General features: G+C 48.4%; 7 non-coding genes across 7 annotated transcripts; 6 read left to right on the top strand and 1 right to left on the bottom strand.

The window, feature by feature from the left end:
• Positions 1 to 1852: 1852 nt before the first annotated feature.
• Positions 1853 to 1925, top strand: TRNAK-CUU. The gene has a single exon. It is a non-coding gene; the product is annotated as a tRNA-Lys (tRNA).
• A 648-nt stretch (positions 1926 to 2573) lies between these two features.
• TRNAE-UUC lies at positions 2574 to 2645 on the top strand. The gene has a single exon. It is a non-coding gene; the product is annotated as a tRNA-Glu (tRNA).
• A 3921-nt stretch (positions 2646 to 6566) lies between these two features.
• TRNAL-CAA lies at positions 6567 to 6675 on the top strand. Its single transcript has 2 exons — positions 6567 to 6604; positions 6630 to 6675. It is a non-coding gene; the product is annotated as a tRNA-Leu (tRNA).
• Positions 6676 to 8157: 1482 nt separating this feature from the next.
• TRNAK-CUU lies at positions 8158 to 8230 on the top strand. Its single transcript has one exon. It is a non-coding gene; the product is annotated as a tRNA-Lys (tRNA).
• Positions 8231 to 8882: 652 nt separating this feature from the next.
• TRNAE-UUC lies at positions 8883 to 8954 on the top strand. The gene has a single exon. It is a non-coding gene; the product is annotated as a tRNA-Glu (tRNA).
• Positions 8955 to 12217: 3263 nt separating this feature from the next.
• LOC120389495 lies at positions 12218 to 12413 on the top strand. The gene has a single exon (XR_005590968.1). It is a non-coding gene; the product is annotated as a U2 spliceosomal RNA (small nuclear RNA).
• A 4354-nt stretch (positions 12414 to 16767) lies between these two features.
• Positions 16768 to 16932, bottom strand: LOC120389467. Its single transcript, XR_005590941.1, has one exon. It is a non-coding gene; the product is annotated as a U1 spliceosomal RNA (small nuclear RNA).
• Between the last annotated feature and the right edge of the window lie 1996 nt (positions 16933 to 18928).

Genomic DNA, 18928 nt, shown 5'->3' with positions numbered 1-18928 from the left:
AGGGCTGAGGATGAGGAACTTGGGGTGCAGACAGGCTGCCCCAGGGCTAGGGCCAGAGAGGACTCCCCATCACCACCACTGGCAGCAGCAAGCTCCAGGGGAGGGACCCCTCCTCTGCCCCTCTGTCACCACAGCACACTCACTCTGCACCACAGTCACTGCACATGCTCGTAGGGCCCCTCTCAGGTCCAGAAAGCTCACTCACCTCCTCTATGATGGGTACTGGATGGGGGGGTTGCCATCACAGGTGGCCTTCCATGTTGCTGCCCCTCACCATAACTTCACTGTGGATGGGGGATGGGGCTGCCCCTTCCCCAGCATGGGGCAGGGGCAGGGGCAGGGGCGGGGGCGGAATCATAGGGTCAAACACTCACAGAAGCCCCAGCAGTTGCTAAGGTGAGTGAAGTCCGTCTCCTGGCCGGAAGTCCCCTTTGTGTCTCCTCCAGGTAGCGGGAGAGGAGGGCTGCCAAAAATGGCAGGGTCCCCTCCCTCCTGAGGTGCTACAGCAGCTAGCACTGCTCTTATGCTGTAGCCCTTAGGCGGCAGCAGCAGCAGCAGCAAGGGAGAGAGACGCGCGCTGCGCACTCTTTACGTTCAGGCAGGGAAGATCCGGGGTGGAAGGGGGGAAGATGCCATTTCTGGGGGATTGTTCCCAAGCTGCAATACTTTGTGTTCAAACATCTACCAGCTTCCTTGGTGAAAAATAACACCAGGTTTCTTTGCAATATACAAGAAAGAAGGAGTTCTTCTTCGAGTGATTGCTCATATGCATTCCAGTTAGGTGTGCGCACGCCGTGTGCACGTTCGTCGGAAGATTTTTACCCAAGCAACACTCGGTGGGTCAGATAGGTGCCCCATGCAGTGGCGCTGCTATAGCGCCAGATATATACCACTGCTGACCCACCCGCCCCTCAGTTCCTTCTTACTGCCCGTGTCGGTCGTTGGAACAGTGGAGCGCGGCTTAGCTGACCTCCACTTCCCTAGCTACTCGTAGTTTCTCTCGTTAATTCTTGTATATATAGTTCAGATTTATATAGTTGTAGTTAACTTTATTCGTTTGTAGTATAGTTAGTGTATATAGTTCATACTATATATATGAATGGGTCACAACCTTAGCCCAACCGAAGGCACTGAAACAAACTCAAATGATGCTTCAGCTTCCTCCCTCAGCATCACAAGACCAACACAAAGAAAACTCCCGAGGAACGGAGCTCTGAGCATTGCCAGGTTGTGAGTTCCGTGCCCTCAGGAAGCAGCCAAAATGCTCGAACCCCCAACCGCTTCTCTTGGACCGCTGGCAACATGGTATTTGCACAGGAGCCGGAAGCCCGTCTTTCCTGTCTTTGTCTATCCCAGCCCCTTCCCCCCAAATGCTTTCATCGGACGCTGGAGGGACCTAAGGACCTGCAGGTTCCCGCACCCACCTCCTAAAGCAAACAGTCCTTCCCTTCTCTGACATTCCTGGAGCCGCACATCCTTGGAAGAGTTTTACCCCAGGGGGTTCTGATTCCCTGCGAAAAGATGTGTCTGGCGGCCGGCGGGGAACTGTCTTCTCTGCCCCCTCTTTGGGCGCTGAGAAGCTTTTTCTGAGAAACAGCACCTCCTCCTGCTCGGAGAATCCTAAATTCCACCCTCCCACCCAGGTTTCTCTGAGCAGCTGCTAGATGATTTTCCCACTTCTCTGGTCTAGACACCAGCATCTCACTAGCCTTGGAACGGGCCCTGTTTGCTAGCTGGAGAGCGAAGGAACCAGGAAAGAAGGCAAATGTCAGGAAACGAATCTCAGCACGCAAAGAAACTTCCTTCGCTCTTCTTTTGCACTGTCTGTGCCTTTGCTACCCCTTGAGGCCTAGCCCGACTAGCTCAGTCGGTAGAGCATGAGACTCTTAATCTCAGGGTCGTGGGTTCAAGCCCCATGTTGGGCGTTTCATCTTGCACTCTTCGACATCACTCTCTCCCTTAGAGTCTCAGAGCATGGAATCCACTCTTTGTCCTCTCAACCAGCTGAGGCGGTCTCGGACCTTTAGTACATCATGAAGACAAGACACATTGACAATTCCATGGTCCTAAGAGAGTTGAGTCTCTTCTAGCCCAGGCAAGAGAGGGAAAAAATAACCTTTCAGAAGCTGATTGCCCCCCTCCCCCTGAGCAGCCATCTAGAGCTTCTCTACTTATTTCTATATCTTTGCCAGCGCTCAGTAGTTGAGATAACTGCTTCTTTCTCAAATCCCCCACCAGCCCTCTTCATTGGGATGGAGATTGCTTAAGGCTGACGATTCCACCACATCTTATTCATCCCTCATACATTTCTGTAAGCCCATGGAGAGTAAAACAAGATAGCAACAAAACTATTTTTTTAAAAAAAAAGACATGGCCTCAATGTATAACAATACTGGAAATTGTCTTAATATGTTTTCTGTTTCTTTTTCATATCAGTGCTAAAAATAGGAAGGGAACCGTAAGGAAACGAAGAGCTCAGAGCTTGTGTTAACCTCCTTTGAAGACGAACGAATGGCCTCAGTTGGACAGAAAGTAGGCCTAGAAAGTTATGCCCAACCCCCCCAACTGTCATCTCCCTGGTGGTCTAGTGGTTAGGATTTGGCGCTTTCACCGCCACGGTCTGGGTTCGATTCCCAGGCAGGGAGTTATCCTCTTCAACAAAAGTCTACCTTGCCTTCCTCGCTTGGAGTTCAACCAGAAGAATGCAACTTCCTGGCCTCCTTCAGAATGCTCAGAAACTCTTTAGAGGCCATGGGGAAAGCAAAGCTTCCAACTACTACAATATGGCTATCTGCCCCTTAAAGCCCAGCCTCTGCACCCTTTACACAAATACACTTACTTGTGCAAACAATTTAGTTTTTCCTTCTTACCGAGCCTAACCTAAATTAGAACAACATTGCACTTTGACCCAAGATCTTTTTCTTTTCTTTTCACTTTTCTTGGTGAAACCAAACCAAACCAAACAATCATTTTGGGTCCACCAAAATATTTCACTAAATATAATATTCATCCAAAACCTTTCACCCAGCGCTATATACAAGTCTTTGGAAGTAACACCCCGGAGAAAGATCATTAAGCTTTTCCATTCCTAAGATCTAGCCGCTGAAGGCTTCTGAGCATGGGCTATGGGCCTTTCACCTCTAGGCCAGTGGTTACCCTCTTGCTCAGGTGGCTACTGATGAAAGGCAATGTGGTTTAGTGGCAGATCCATTTCAGCCTCCCCTTCCAATGTCTACAGGAGGGTGTTTGTTTCGCATTGCATCTAAGAATCAAATCAATTCTCTTGAAACCTCAACCTGGAATCAAGGTGATTGTAGGTCAAGGAAGGAAGGTTTTGTTCATCCTGTTCTAGTAAATGCTCAAAGTTGCGATGCTTCTTGGAGCTTCCAGACACATTGGCCAGAATTTTCAGAAGGTCTCACACCCACCGCTAGGGCCAGATTTGCAGAAGAACTAGGCTCCCAGTTAGGCACTAAAATCTTTAGCCAGATTGTCAAAAGGCTCAACCTATTTTTCCAAAAGATGAGTTATTTTGGAAAAAGCTTGTAAAGATTGTGGGTGCTGGTTACTTGTCTATGTGGCCCACACTGCTGGAGTTGGAGGTTCACCATTGTTTTCTCAGAATGCGGTGTCCGTAGTCTGCCTCAGTTCTGGTGTCCATCTTTATTCTCCTAATAAATCAGCAGGAGACTAAAACAACATCGGACTCACAGGGCTCCCGGAAACCTGCCAATTTGGCTCACGGTGAAGGTGTATACAAATCATCTGTGCTGTAGAAGGGCTCTGGGAGTTGAAAGAGTTGTGAATTTAACCCTCTAGGTTTCGGGCCTAATCTGAAACTGTTTCAAAACCAATTCCTTAAATAGACCATAGTTTGAAGCATCAGCAATAGGCATCTTACTGAATATATCCAGAGCTTTCCCAGCCAATTTGGCAACCAAAGTTGTCATCTTCCCTTTCCCGAATAAGCACTTTGTCTGTCCTCCGGGCAACACGCTTAAAAATCACTACCAGTGTCTCAAAGCAATCAGCTGTGCACATATCCTGCTCGACTACGCCACTGTGATGGGTTCGGTCACAGAGATCCCCTTGGGACTGAAATTACTTCCGAGCCCGTTTTCCCTGCCAGCTTGGGACTCCAGAACCCTGCCTTGTTGAGCCAGACACCCTAGCCTGCTGCAACACAGACCCAGGCTCTGGGCCACACCCCCAAAGCTGCAGACTTTAACTCAAAACAGCTCAGCACCTGTCTCCAGCACCCAGCTCCCAGTGGGATCCAAAACCCCAAATAAATCCCTTGTACTCTCTATAAAGCTTATACAGGGTAAATTCCTAAATTCTTCACCCTCTAGATCACTGATAGAGAGAGATGCACAGCTGTTTGCTCCCCCAGGGATTAATCACTTCCTCTGGGTTTATTAATAAACAAAAGTCATTTTTATTAAGGTTAAAAAGTAGGAGTGAAGTGATTTCAAGGAATAACAGACAGAACAAAAAAAGTCACCAAGCAAACTAAAACAAAACACGCAAGCCTAAGCCTAATACATTAAGAAACTGATTCCAGGGAATAGCTCACCCTCAGAGGTGTTCCAATCAGCTTCTTTCACAGACTAGACTCCTGCCTAGTCTGGGCCCAATCCTTTCCCCTGCTTCGGTCTTTGTTACTTCCAGCAGACATCTTAGGTTTTCTCATGACTGGCAGGGGTTTTCTCATGACTGGCAGCCCCTTTGTCCTGCTTCACCCCCTTTTATAGCTTTGGCATAAGGCGGGAATCTTTTGTCTCTCTGGGTCCTCACCCTTCCTTCTAAACGGAAAAATACCAGATTTAAGATGGATTCCACTATCGTGGTCTCTGTAAGACCCCCTAGTTTCCATTCTTCCTGGGTTGGCCCACACGTACACAGGAAGATTTGCAGGTCAATAAACCATTTACAACCAATTGTCAATGGGAGTCGTCAAGGTTTTAAACCACCATTAGTGGCCCACGCTTTGCACAATTACAATAGGACCTCAGAGTTAGACTTCATATTTCCAGCTTCAGAGACAAGAATGAGACATGCATACAAATAGGAGGCATATATTCAGTAGGTTAGAACCTTTGTTATGATACCTTACAAGAGACCTTTTGCATCAAGCATATTCCACTTACATCATACTCACACCTATAAGCATCTTTTCATAAAACGTATGGAGTGCAACGTCACCGGGTGCCCTACCTACCCTGCTTTCGCTGCTTCCTGATGGCACAGAATTGACAACAAAAGAGCCAGGCTAGGAGGCTTCTAAAACCGAGAGAGCTGTTCTATCGCGTCCACATCCTCTCAGGAGGTGTCAAACCCCCTCTCTCCGTTTCCATCCCCCAAATCCTATCAGCTCAATGAGTTTTGTCCCTGGAAGAGCCTCGAGGGAGGCAGAAGAAGCGGAGAGGATTGCGTTGGGGGTAACTAAAACAGAGACGAGTTGTTCCTCTTGGGATTTTGGTGTGTTTCCTGGTGATCCTGACGGAGGAACGGGAAGCATAATTCCATTTTTTCAATGCCTCGGATTGGGTTCAGCTGGTGAACTCTCTGCTCTTGTTCTCACAGGGAATGGAGACTGGACCGGTTTCCCAATTTGGACAGAAAGTGGCTTGCCAAAGCCGAGGAGAGCCTGCTTCCTGCCTGCACCGAGTTGACAAACTGGGGAAGCCAAAGCTGAGAGACCCCGTAGACGAAGTCAGAGTGCTATCCGCTCACATGGAGGGGGAGCACAAGCCCTCCCTGGGTTTCTCTGCCCAAATTATAATCAGTTGAGTGATTTTCCTGGATGAGCCTCTAGGTAGGCAGAAGAAGAAGTGAAGAGGGTTGCGATGGGGTAAATGAAAACCGAGGACTCTTCTTCTTGAGATGTCTTTGTCTTGCTCTTGTGATTCTGATGGATGAACCTAAAGCGTCATTTGAGCGTGTTTCAGTGCTTTTCCTCGGGCTCAGGTTGTGATGCTGAGCACAGGGGTTCCTTCACTCGCTCTGCTTGAACCCTCTGTAATGGGGAACGGACCAGCTTTCGAAAGAGCCTAGTGGAGCTGAACGAAAACAGCAGTAAACATCCAGGTTCACCCTAGATTAATCTTTTGTCCCCAATTTTCTTGGGGAAACAAAACAAAAACAAGGTTTTCTTAAGAACTCAACACCCATTCAGGTTCCAAACTCTTTTGCAAGATTTCCAGAAGGGCTCAACACCCTGAGTGCTGAGCTAGTTTGGGAAAAAAACCCAAACAAGGCCGGTACCGATTGTGAGTGCTGGCTGCTTGACTCTGTGGTCCACCGTGCGGGAGTTTGAGGTTCTCATTAAGCTAAGTGTCTCTATTCTGCCTCTGTCCTAGTGTCCATCTAATAAGTGAGGGGGGAGATTAGAACACCTCAGAAGGCACAGGGTTGTAGGAAACCTGAAACTTTAGATGAGGGTGATGGTGTCTAAAAACCAGATGTGATGTAGGTGTTGAACGAGAGATGCTGTCTTGGCCTCCTTGAGCGGCTCATACAATATTGAAGAAAAGGAGGGTTGAGAGAGCTGCTTTTGTCCCAGCGTCAGGATGGCCGAGTGGTCTAAGGCGCCAGACTCAAGGCTCTGTCTTTCCCACAACTGGGGCTTCTGGTCTCCTGCAGGAGGTGTGGGTTCAAATCCCACTCCTGACACAACCTCTTGATTCCACCTCAAGAGGTGGCCTGGTTTCAATTGCCCTTGTAACATATTGGAAGAGCCCTTGTTTAGGAGCTTTCTTAGAGTAGCGGCAAGAGAAGTTAGAGGGAATCGTAAATACCTTCGGAATCCATGCGCTCAAGGCACCTAGTTGGGTAAATTCCAGTTTATTCCCCACCAGAAAGTTGGCATTGCTTGATCTTGGGCAGGTATGGGTGTCAAATATACAGGTGGAGGAAGAAGGGAGCAGTACAGTAGACACTGATAAAGGGAAGGTAAGACTCTTAGTCTCAGGGTTTGGGCTTGAGCCCTAAACTGGGTGCTCTATGTACTCTGGTTTGGCTGCTTCATGAGGGCACAGAATTGACAACATAGGGAGCAGAGACAGGAGGCAGCTACAGCCAAGAGCCCTGTTAGATTGTTTCAACATCCTATCAGGAGGTCTCAAAGCCTCTCTCTCAGTTTGTATCTCAGAAATTCTATCCGCTCCAGGATCTTTCTCCATCAAAGAGCCGCTAGGTAGGCAGAAGAAGAGGTGGAGAGGGTTGCGATGGAGGTAACAAAAGCAGAGAAGAATTGTTCCTCTTGGGATTTTTTGTGTTTCTCTTGTGATCCTGACGGAGGAACCGGAAGCATCATTAGATTTTTTTCTGGCTACTTTCTGTCCAACAGATTAAGTTGGTCCATTGTCCATTCCCCTCAGGGGTTAAGAGCTGGAACCCCTGTGCTCAGGGTCACAACCTTAGCCCAACCGAAGGCACTGAAACAAACTCAAATGATGCTTCAGCTTCCTCCCTCAGCATCACAAGACCAACACAAAGAAAACTCCCGAGGAACGGGGCTCTGAGCATTGCCAGGTTGTGAGTTCCGTGCCCTCAGGAAGCAGCCAAAATGCTCGAACCCCCACCCGCTTTTCTTGGACCGCTGGCAACATGGTGTTTGCACAGGAGCCGCAAGCCCGTCTTTCCTGTCTTTGTCTATCCCGGCCCCTTCCCCCCAAATGCTTTCATCGGACGCTGGAGGGACCTAAGGACCTGCAGGTTCCCGCACCCACCTCCTAAAGCAAACAGTCTTTCCCTTCTCTGACATTCCTGGAGCCGCACATCCTTGGAAGAGTTTTACCCCAGGGGGTTCTGATTCCCTGCGAAAAGATGTGTCTGGAGGCGGGGAACTGTCTTCTCTGCCCCCTCTTTGGGCGCTGAGAAGCTTTTTCTGAGAAACAGCACCTCCTCCTGCTCGGAGAATCCTAAATTCCACCCTCCCACCCAGGTTTCTCTGAGCAGCTGCTAGATGATTTTCCCACTTCTCTGGTCTAGACACCAGCATCTAACTAGCCTTGGAACGGGCCCTGTTTGCTAGCTGGAGAGCGAAGGAACCAGGAAAGAAGGCAAATGTCAGGAAACGAATCTCAGCACGCAAAGAAACTTCCTTCGCTCTTCTTTTGCACTGTCTGTGCCTTTGCTACCCCTTGAGGCCTAGCCCGACTAGCTCAGTCGGTAGAGCATGAGACTCTTAATCTCAGGGTCGTGGGTTCAAGCCCCACGTTGGGCGTTTCATCTTGCACTCTTCGACATCACTCTCTCCCTTAGAGTCTCAGAGCATAACGGAATCCACTCTTTGTCCTCTCAACCAGCTGAGGCGGTCTCGGACCTTTAGTACATCATGAAGACAAGACACATTGACAATTCCATGGTCCTAAGAGAGTTGAGTCTCTTCTAGCCCAGGCAAGAGAGGGAAAAAATAACCTTTCAGAAGCTGATTGCCCCCCTCCCCCTGAGCAGCCATCTAGAGCTTCTCTACTTATTTCTATATCTTTGCCAGCGCTCAGTAGTTGAGATAACTGCTTCTTTCTCAAATCCTCCACCAGCCCTCTTCATTGGGATGGAGATTGCTTAAGGCTGACGATTCCACCACATCTTATTCATCCCTCATACATTTCTGTAAGCCCATGGAGAGTAAAACAAGATAGCAACAAAACTGTTTTTTTTTTAAAAAAAGACATGGCCTCAATGTATAACAATACTGGAAATTGTCTTAATATGTTTTCTGTTTCTTTTTCATATCAGTGCTAAAAATAGGAAGGGAACCGTAAGGAAACAAAGAGCTCAGAGCTTGTGTTAACCTCCTTTGAAGACGAACGAATGGCCTCAGTTGGACAGAAAGTAGGCCTAGAAAGTTATGCCCAACCCCCCCAACTGTCATCTCCCTGGTGGTCTAGTGGTTAGGATTTGGTGCTTTCACTGCCACGGTCTGGGTTCGATTCCCGGTCAGGGAGTTATCCTCTTCAACAAAAGTCTACCTTTCCTTCCTCGCTTGGAGTTCAACCAGAAGAATGCAACTTCCTGGCCTCCTTCAGAATGCTCAGAAACTCTTTAGAGGCCATGGGGAAAGCAAAGCTTCCAACTACTACAATATGGCTATCTGCCCCTTAAAGCCCAGCCTCTGCACCCTTTACACAAATACACTTACTTGTGCAAACAATTTAGTTTTTCCTTCTTACCGAGCCTAACCTAAATTAGAACAACATTGCACTTTGACCCAAGATCTTTTTCTTTTCTTTTCACTTTTCTTGGTGAAACCAAACCAAACCAAACAATCATTTTGGGTCCACCAAAATATTTCACTAAATATAATATTCATCCAAACACCTGTCACCCAGCGCTATATACAAGTCTTTGGAAGTAACACCCCGGAGAAAGATCATTAAGCTTTTCCATTCCTAAGATCTAGCCGCTGAAGGCTTCTGAGCATGGGCTATGGGCCTTTCACCTCTAGGCCAGTGGTTACCCTCTTGCTCAGGTGGCTACTGATGAAAGGCAACGTGGTTTAGTGGCAGATCCATTTCAGCCTCCCCCTTCCAATGTCTACAGGAGGGTGTTTGTTTCGCATTGCATCTAAGAATCAAATCAATTCTCTTGAAACCTCAACCTGGAATCAAGGTGATTGTAGGTCAAGGAAGGAAGGTTTTGTTCATCCTGTTCTAGTAAATGCTCAAAGTTGCGATGCTTCTTGGAGCTTCCAGACACATTGGCCAGAATTTTCAGAAAGTCTCACACCCACCGCTAGGGCCAGATTTGCAGAAGAACTAGGCTCCCAGTTAGGCACTAAAATCTTTAGCCAGATTGTCAAAAAGGCTCAACCTATTTTTCCAAAAGATGAGTTATTTTGGAAAAAAGCTTGTAAAGATTGTGGGTGCTGGTTACTTGTCTATGTGGCCCACACTGCTGGAGTTGGAGGTTCACCATTGTTTTCTCAGCATGCGGTGTCCGTAGTCTGCCTCAGTTCTGGTGTCCATCTTTTATTCTCCTAATAAATCAGCAGGGAGACTAAAACAACATCGGACTCACAGGGCTCCCGGAAACCTGCCAATTTGGCTCACGGTGAAGGTGTATACAAATCATCTGTGCTGTAGAAGGGCTCTGGGAGTTGAAAGAGTTGTGAATTTAACCCTCTAGCGAGATGGCCCTCTTCTGCTTCCCAAAGGCTTTGGCTGCAGTAACAGCCCTGGGAAAAGCCCTGGCCCTCCTCACCTGCCCTTGCCCAGCACAACGCCTTTCTGGGCCTACACAGCTCCTCACACAACACCCGCCTGGGACCTTGCCCTCACCTACCAGCTCAGCAGCACCTTTTTTCCTCTCAAAACCTCCTCTTGCCACCCTCCCCCTTCCACACTTCACACTCACCTCATCGCAAACTCACCCACGGCCCCTTTGGCTATTCAAGCGCCTCTGGAGGGACGCAGCTTCCCAGGCACGCAGATCCTTCCCTTCAACGCACACTGGATGGACATTCGAAACACAGCCCTTTCCAGTAGGTAATGTGTTGCTTTTGGACCCTGATGCCCAGCAAGAAGTCCTGGTACTCTTTTTCTGACCAATGGACCCCACTGACTTGCCTTTACCAAGCAGAAACTAAGGACCGGCTGATGGCTCTCTTTGCAAACGGACGCCATCAGACTGAGCCACGAGGCGTGCTGCAGGATAGCCCCTCCCCACCAAAAAGCAATGCCGTGACCCGGATTCGAACCTAGGCTGCTGCGGCCAGAGCGCAGAACACTAACCACTATACGATCATGGCCAGGCGCTGAGGGTGCAGGCAGCAACCCAGTGGAAAATGCTCAGCTCTGTGCTCTCGGGGCAGCCACCTACCTCACCAGCATCACAGGTATTTCTCAAGTCTCCCCATTACAGTCACAGGTAAAATGCTGAGCAAAGGAAAAAAGACAGGAAGCCAATCCCATGCCTGTCCCTTTTTCTGTCTTCCTCCACCCCTGGACCAAGTCCCTCCCCCTTTGTCTGGGCCATTGTCCTCATGCCCCTGGCCAGCCTATTTCCCTTTGCATTTTTCCGTGGAGAGGAATGTTTATGAGTTTGTACCCAATTTTTTAAGGCTTTGCTTTGGCAAGGCTGTTGCCTGCTGTGAGAAAAACAGAAGGGGCTACCTGAACTGGTGTCACTGGCTGAAGCTTATCTATAGTATATGAAAAAAGCTCAGAGCTCTGAAAATGGTTTATTTACTTTAAGATTCTCATGTTAGTGAGATTGTTTCCTAGCTAGCAGGGGACTGTTTTGTGATGTGCATTCTACTGGCTCTTTGGTTTTGTATGTTTTTGGGAGGAACGGTGGAGGAGAGTATCACGGTGGAAGAGCAGCAAAGAAATGCGTTGTTGTTTGTGTTAACGTTTGGTTTTTCCTAAAAGTGTATGGTTTGGAGTCATTTGTAACTCTTCGGTTAGTTATTGGTAACGGCTTCTTATTGGGCCCCTGAGTTGAAAGGCTGCTCTTGCAGATTTTAGTTTGTCATTGTTGGAAGGTCAGTTCAAGAGCTGCTTTCTTAGTCTAGTCCGTGAGGGCTCTTCCGCCGCCCTCCTTAATATACCTTCCAGAAGGTGATTGCATGGTTTCCCTCGTCTTCCCACAGAAGAGAAATTGTCCATCCCTTTCCTGTTGGGAAAACACCAGTGTTTTAACTTAGGAAACGGTCAATGTTTTGCCCAGATGAGTGCTAGTTCATAGGCGCAGAAGAAGAGGAAGGCTGTGGCCCTTTGAGTCAGATTCCTAGCGTTTCAGGCCAGAAGGAACCAGCCGATCACCTCAGAGGGACTAAGGGGCACCAATGCCCCAAATGGCAAGGAATTGCTTTGATGCAATTGACTGTCTGTTTGAGCTAGTTCTGTGGGAAGGAGCAGAAAAGAGCCTCGGGGCTGTGGAATAGCGCCTGCATAGGCTTTCTTTACCCTGTTTTGCTGTAAGAGTTAACAGTGAGAGATTGGTAGTGCAGGTCAGTGGGTGGCTTTATGGAAATTAGGAGTATAGAGGGGAAACCAGGGAGAGGAAGGCATCTGCAAGACTTGTCTGTCTTTGAACAGAATTGTGTGTTAAGGGTTCTTGCTTCGAAGTCTTCCACTGGAGTCATTTTGGGGAAGTGATTCTCAGGTAGAGTTCCCGAGTTGTGGTGTTTGTTGTGGTTCTGGGAGCTCGTCCTGGTGAGGTCAAAATGGGTGGGTGCAGGGGTGTGCGTGCGTAGCAGAGTGTGAGTATTGCTTTTTGGTTCCTTGGAGCTCAGATCAAAGTGTCATGTCTGTTCTTATCAGTTTAATCTCTGATACTTCCTTGATGTGAGGACTGTATATTAACTTGATTTTTGAAGCAGCGGGGGTTAAAACAGAAGCTTGCTTTGTCTGTCCTATGCATTGATCTGGTATTGCAGTGCTTCCAGGAACGGTGTATCTCCTTTAGAGGAGAACCTTCTGGTTAGAAAAGCAGAAAAGAGTTGAACTGTGATACTTTCTTTAAAGCAAATGTTTTTTGAAGTAGCAGAAAAATCTGGGTGTTTTTCTTTCTTTACAGTTTCTTGGAAGTGTTTTGTGAGTCTATAGATGTGAGAGGTTCTTCTTTGTCTTGCTAGAGAGTTATTTAAGAAGCTGGACTCCTTCTTTCTGCTGTGAGTCTTTTCAACAGTATGAGGGACAAATGCTTTCCAGATTCTGGGTCTGTTGGGGAGATGGGATTTTTTTGTTTGTTTTTTTTTGTATTTTTGGGGGGTGGGGTGGGGCGGTTGGTAATATTTGAGGTCACGTGTATATCCACAACTGCATGAGTTACACAGACTTCTCCCCACCCGGCCTACGTTCTATGTATCTTGGTTCGTAAGATCAAGACAAGGCACTAGGTGTCGTGCTGCACCCAGCACACAGGGGCCCCAATCCTGATTTCCCCCCCCCCAAGCCTACTGTAATCTAAATGCTACATAATAACCCTTAGCTTCTCATTGTTGCCATCCTCGCTATTGGAAAATCCCCCAAATCATGACAGTGGCTTACAAATCAGGAGGATTCTTTTTTTAAAAAATGTAATGTGGGTTCTCTTTCTTTCCCTTCTGGTTTTCTGAATCAGGCAAGCTAGAAACTTACCTTTCTAGTGTGGCCAGAGCCCCAGATTGCAGCAGCCCCCGGTGCCTGGGCCTGGCAGGCAGTGGGGCTCCTCTGTATCAAGTGTGAACTCCTCAGGCACTAGAACAGCCTTAACATGGAGTCACAGACAGACCCCTTGGGCACCCTGACTCTATCTTGCTACCCAGGGGTAGTAGAAGCTGCTGTAATACGCAAGCTCTGTATGTCCTTTAGGGCTAACCCTAGCCAAACAGCCAGGATCCCTTGCTGCTGCTTAGAAGGTGTGCCGTCTCCCTGAAGTCCAAGCAGCATCGTGGGGAGGGGGGAACAACAGTTTCTTCCTGACAGGGATTTTTATTCCATTCCCCCAGAGCTCAAGCTGATGGGGGCGAGTGTTTGTGCAGGGCTCTGCCTCCTCGTAGGTGTGTGAGGAGGAGCAATCAACCAAGTCTTTTGTCCACAGATGATCCACAGTGGCTTGCCTGATGTCTCAGTCAGGGCCTTCTCTTGTTGGAAAGGAGATGACACCTCTTCTGGTAAACTACCATTTCACACTTGGTAATGCTTCTCTCCTGACTGGTGGCGTGGCGGCAGCAAGGGGGTTTACAGCTTTAGTGCCAACGCTTATATATCACCTTACAACATGGGCTACGGCTATTATAGGTGAGAATAATGCATGCAGCAACTCACGAGCTTGTCATAAACTCTAAACACGTTTTTATAAAGCTAATGCCTGTTTTAACAACACTAACAAACAGGTGAGCAAGACTAGTTTCCAGCCATGCGTTTGTCACTTTTCAGTAAGGCCTAGGGGCCTTGGCATGAGCTGGCACCTGGTCTGCCAGTGTCAGAAGAGGATCTTCCCTCTCTTATCCCCGGGTGTCTGTACTGGGAGCAGTACTGTTCAACTTATTCATAAATGATCTGGGGAAAGGGCTAATCAGTGAGGTGGCAAAATTTGCAGATGATACAAAATTGCTCAAAAGAGTTAAGTCCCAGGCAGACTACCAAGAGCCACAAAGAGATCTCACAAAACTGGGTGAAGGGACAACCGAATGGCAGATGAACGTCGGTGCTCATAAGTGCAAAGTAATGCACATTGGCAAACATAATCCCAACTATCCCTATAAAACGATGGGGTCTAAATTAGCTGTTACCACGCGAGAAAGAGATCTGGAAGTCGTTGTGGATAGTTCTCTGAAAACATCCACTCAATGTGCAGCGGAGCATTGGGAATCATTAAGAAAGGGACAGGTAATAAGACAGAAACTATCATATTGCCTCAATATCAATCCATGGTATGCCCACATCTTGAATACTGCATGCTGATGCGGTCGCCCCAATCTCAAAAAAGATATATGGGAATGGGAAAGATTCAGAAACGGACAACAAAGATGATGAGGGGATATGGACCAGCTTCCATCTAAGAAGAGATTCATAAGATTGGGACTTTTCATCTTGGAAAAGAGACGACTAAAGGGGGATACGAGGGAGGTCTGTAAATCTATGACTGGCGTGGACCAAGTAAATAAGGAAGAGTTATATACTCCTTCTCATAACACACGAACCAGGGGTCACCAAACCAAATTAATAGGCAGCAGCTTTAAAACAAACAAAAGGAAGTCTTTCTTCACGCACCACACAGCCAACCTGTGGAACTCTTTGCCAGAGGATGTCGTGAAGGCCAAGACTATAACAGGGTTCAAAAAAGCACTAGATAAATTAATGGAGGATAGGTCCATCTATGGCGCTTTGCCAGCGGTATCCCTAGCTAGGTATCCCTGTTTGCCAGAAGCGGGGCATGGGCGACAGGGGATGGAGCACTTGATGATTCTCTGTTCTGTTCATTCCCTCTGTGGCACCTGACATTGGCTGCTGTCAGCAGACAGGATACTGGGCTAGGTCTTTAACTTTGATGGGTAGCTGGGAAGACGTTAAATCAGACAGAACCCGTTCGACAAACCTCTTCATTTCCTTGTTATTGCCTGACTCCTTTAATTCATTTCCTTTTCCTTATTTCCCAGCAGACTGACTAGCCACCAGATTTGGGTGCTAGCAGAGGGACCTGACGAGCTCCTTCTTTTCGGCAGCGTTGAACTTGCCAGGGCACAGTCAGATTCTGGATGCTCATCTGAATGTAACGCCTAGCGCTCACCTTTATTTCTGTTTCTTAGCTCTTTTGGGCCATCGATATTTGGTCTGACCAATAGGATCCCTGCATTAGGAGAGATGGCTAATTAATGAGCCCATAAACCTTGGAAATCAAATGAAACCTGAAGTCCGTAGAAGACCTCGAAAGGCCCTTGAGGGGTGGAGTGCGAGCTGAGGAAGAGTTCCCTGCACAGCTTACCTCTCCATTCTCGTTTTCCTGTCCTGAGCGCAAAAGCCAGGAAGCAGCTCCGGGTAGGGAGGGGATACCATATGTGTGCAGTGGTTAGACAGGAAACAGCGAGGAACTGGACTCGTATGGAGTGAAACTGTAAGCATCTTCTGTATGCCTGATGACTGCAGGTTTGAGAGAGTTATGTGGGAAGTGGAGGCTTTCGGTGGCTTTCAGAGGAAATGGAATGGAAAGGCAGCCGAAAGTGGAATCCCAGGTTTTTAAACAATCCTCCACTAACACACCAAACAGCTCAGGTCTAGTTACTCATTGAAAATTAGAATAAAGTTACAGCAAGATTTCATCATAAATGAATTCAAACCCTAAAGATTTCAGAACACAACTGCTAAAAGGAGCCACGAGGGAAGCAATACAAAGTCAACCTTGCCTCAGAGAAAGGCAGTTAAACAATTTCTCTTTTTTAAAGCAGCATAATCTCCCCAAACGGAAGGGCCCTGTTCCTGGAGAAGGGTCCTGGAGAGGGTTTTCCTCGTTGATGCCGGCCATCCACCTCCCCGAAAGGCGGGAGCTAGGTCGACGGAAGAATTCTTCCGACCAAGGCGCGGACTGATGTAGCCGCGCCGATTTACGTTCCCCGTGCAGCCCAGGCCCGAGGGTCGGTGCGTGCTGAACAGTTACGTCAAAACAGCTCCGTCCGTCAGAGGTGTGCCAAAGGGAAAACCCGCTCCTGGGCGACACGGCCACGCCGCCCTAACCCGCAGCGTAGCTAAGGGCATTCGGGCAGGCGGTGGGTGGGCCTCAAGCGACGGAAAGCCCTCCTCCAGCATGGGGTTGTGACAGTCTAGTCTCCGTAGCACAGACAGGGTGGCCACCAAGAGACAGGAACAGACAGCAAAAGCCAAAGCGGCCCCAGGGCAGGGGGCGAGGCTGCCTGTTGGACGAGGAGACCAGGTGGGACAGGCGTTTTGGACAGAGCGTCCTCCCGTCAAAGGAGGAAGAGCCCGAGAAGAAGGGCCGGGCAAGAAGCTACAAGCAGGGAAAGAAGCAGAGCAGGCAGGCAGCTCCCCTTAGAGCCAAAGAAGGCACCGGTCCAAGCCCCCTCAAAAGCAGACTAGAGAGCAGATCAGCTGCAAAAGACCAGGGAAAGCCAAGAACACAGAAAGACCCAAGTAAAGTTCCAGAGCTGAGCTTTGCTTACAAGGAGGAACCTGTGACAAAGATACCTAGAAGTACAGGGCCTGTAGAAAAGAGCACTCCCAAAGACCCAGACTGACAACTGCTTTCCCGAGAGTCTGCTTTGCAGTGCACTAAGCCTAAGCAGCCCACTGTCGGTTTTCTGTTGTTCAAACCAATCGCCAGGGGAGAGCGCGAACGCAGTCCCCCACTACCACAAACTATGCAGTTGAGTTTCCCGCATTTGGGGAAATCGCAGGGGTCAGCACACCCACAGTGCAATGGATGAGCCTCACCCTGGGAAAACCACCTTTGTGATCATCAATAACCAAACTTCCATACAAACGGACTTCACTAAAATAAGACAGGAGATCTACATCACTCACTTCACCTCTCTAAAAAGGAAAAAGGACTGTAAGCTGTCTAAACTCCTACCTGCCACATGGGGCCACAACCGTGATACCCCTAACCCACCGAGCAATATCGTCAATCTATCCAGCCACACACTCAGCCCAGAAGAACAGTCTGTCCTATCTCGGGGACTCTCTTTCTGCCCTGCCACCCCCACCAACATGATACAGTTCTGCGGCGATCTGGAAGCCTACTTTCGCCGTCTCCGACTCAAAGAATACTTCCAGGACAACACTGAACAGCGCACTGATAAACAGTTACCCTCCCACCAACAGCACAAGAAGAAGAACTCCACAGAGACTCCTCCTGAGGGTCAAAATGACAGTCTGGACCTATACATTGAATGCTTCAGCCGAAGTACACAGGCAGAAATTGTGGAAAAACAACATCGCTTGCCTCACAACCTAAGTCGTGCAGAACGCAATGCCATCCACAGCCTCAGAAACCATCCTGACATTATAATCAAAGAGGTTGATAAAGGAGGTGCTGTTGTCATCATGAACAGGTCTGACTACCAAAAGGAGGCCGCCAGACAACTCTCCAATACCAAATTTTACAGGCTACTTCCCTTAGATCCCACTGAGGAATACACTAAGAAACTGCACCATCTACTCAGGACACTCCCTACACTAACACCGGAACAAATCAACATACCCTTAGAACCCCGACCAGGGTTATTCTATCTACTACCCAAGATCCACAAACCCGGAAATCCTGGACGCCCCATCATCTCTGGCATTGGAACTCTCACTGAAGGACTGTCTGGATATGTGGACTCTCTACTCAGACCCTATGTTACCAGCACTCCCAGCTATCTCCGTGACACCACTGATTTCCTGAGGAAACTACAATGCATTGGTGACCTTCCAGAAAACACCATCCTAGCCACTATGGATGTAGAGGCTCTCTACACAAACATCCCACACACTGATGGAATACAAGCTGTCAGGAACAGTATCCCTGATGATGCCACAGCACAACTGGTTGCTGAGCTCTGTGCCTTTATCCTCACACACAACTATTTCAAATTTAATGGCAATATATATCTCCAGATCAGTGGCACAGCTATGGGCACCCGCATGGCCCCACAATATGCCAATATTTTTATGGCCGACCTGGAACAATGCTTCCTCAGCTCCCGTCCACTCACGCCCCTTCTCTACCTACGCTACATTGATGACATCTTCATCATCTGGACCCATGGGAAGGAGACTCTGGAAAAATTCCACCATGATTTCAACAGCTTCCACCCCTCCATCAACCTCAGCCTGGACCTATCTACACGGGAGGTCCACTTCCTAGACACCACGGTGCAAATAAGTGGTGGTCACATTAACACCACCCTATACCAAAAACCTACCGACCGCTATGCCTACCTTCATGCCTCCAGCTTCCATCCTGGGCACACCACAAGATCCATTGTCTACAGCCAAGCACTGAGGTACAACCGTATCTGCTCTAACCCCGCAGACAGAGACCAACACCTAGAAAATCTCCACCAAGCATTCTCAAGACTACAGTACCCACACGAGGAAATAAGGAAACAGATCAACAGAGCCAGATGTGTACCCAGAAGCCTCCTACTGCAAGACAAACCCAAGAAAGAAACCAACAGGACTCCACTGGCCATCACATACAGTCCCCAGCTCAAACCCTCCAACGCATCATCAGGGATCTACAACCCATCCTGGACAATGATCCCACACTTTCACAGGCCTTGGGTGGCAGGCCAGTCCTCGCCCACAGACAACCTGCCAACCTGAAGCATATTCTCACCAGCAACTGCACACCGCACCATAGTAACTCTAGCTCAGGAACCAACCCATGCAACAAACCTCGATGCCAACTCTGCCCACATATCTACACCAGCAACACCATCACAGGACCTAACCAGATCAGCCACACCATCACCGGTTCATTCACCTGCACGTCC

The sequence above is a fragment of the Mauremys reevesii genome, linkage group 23 (assembly GCF_016161935.1).
Source record: "Mauremys reevesii isolate NIE-2019 linkage group 23, ASM1616193v1, whole genome shotgun sequence".
Taxonomy (NCBI): Eukaryota; Metazoa; Chordata; order Testudines; family Geoemydidae; genus Mauremys; species Mauremys reevesii.
The sequence above is the reverse complement of the archived record's forward strand: the minus strand, read 5'-3'. Positions and strand labels throughout refer to the sequence as shown.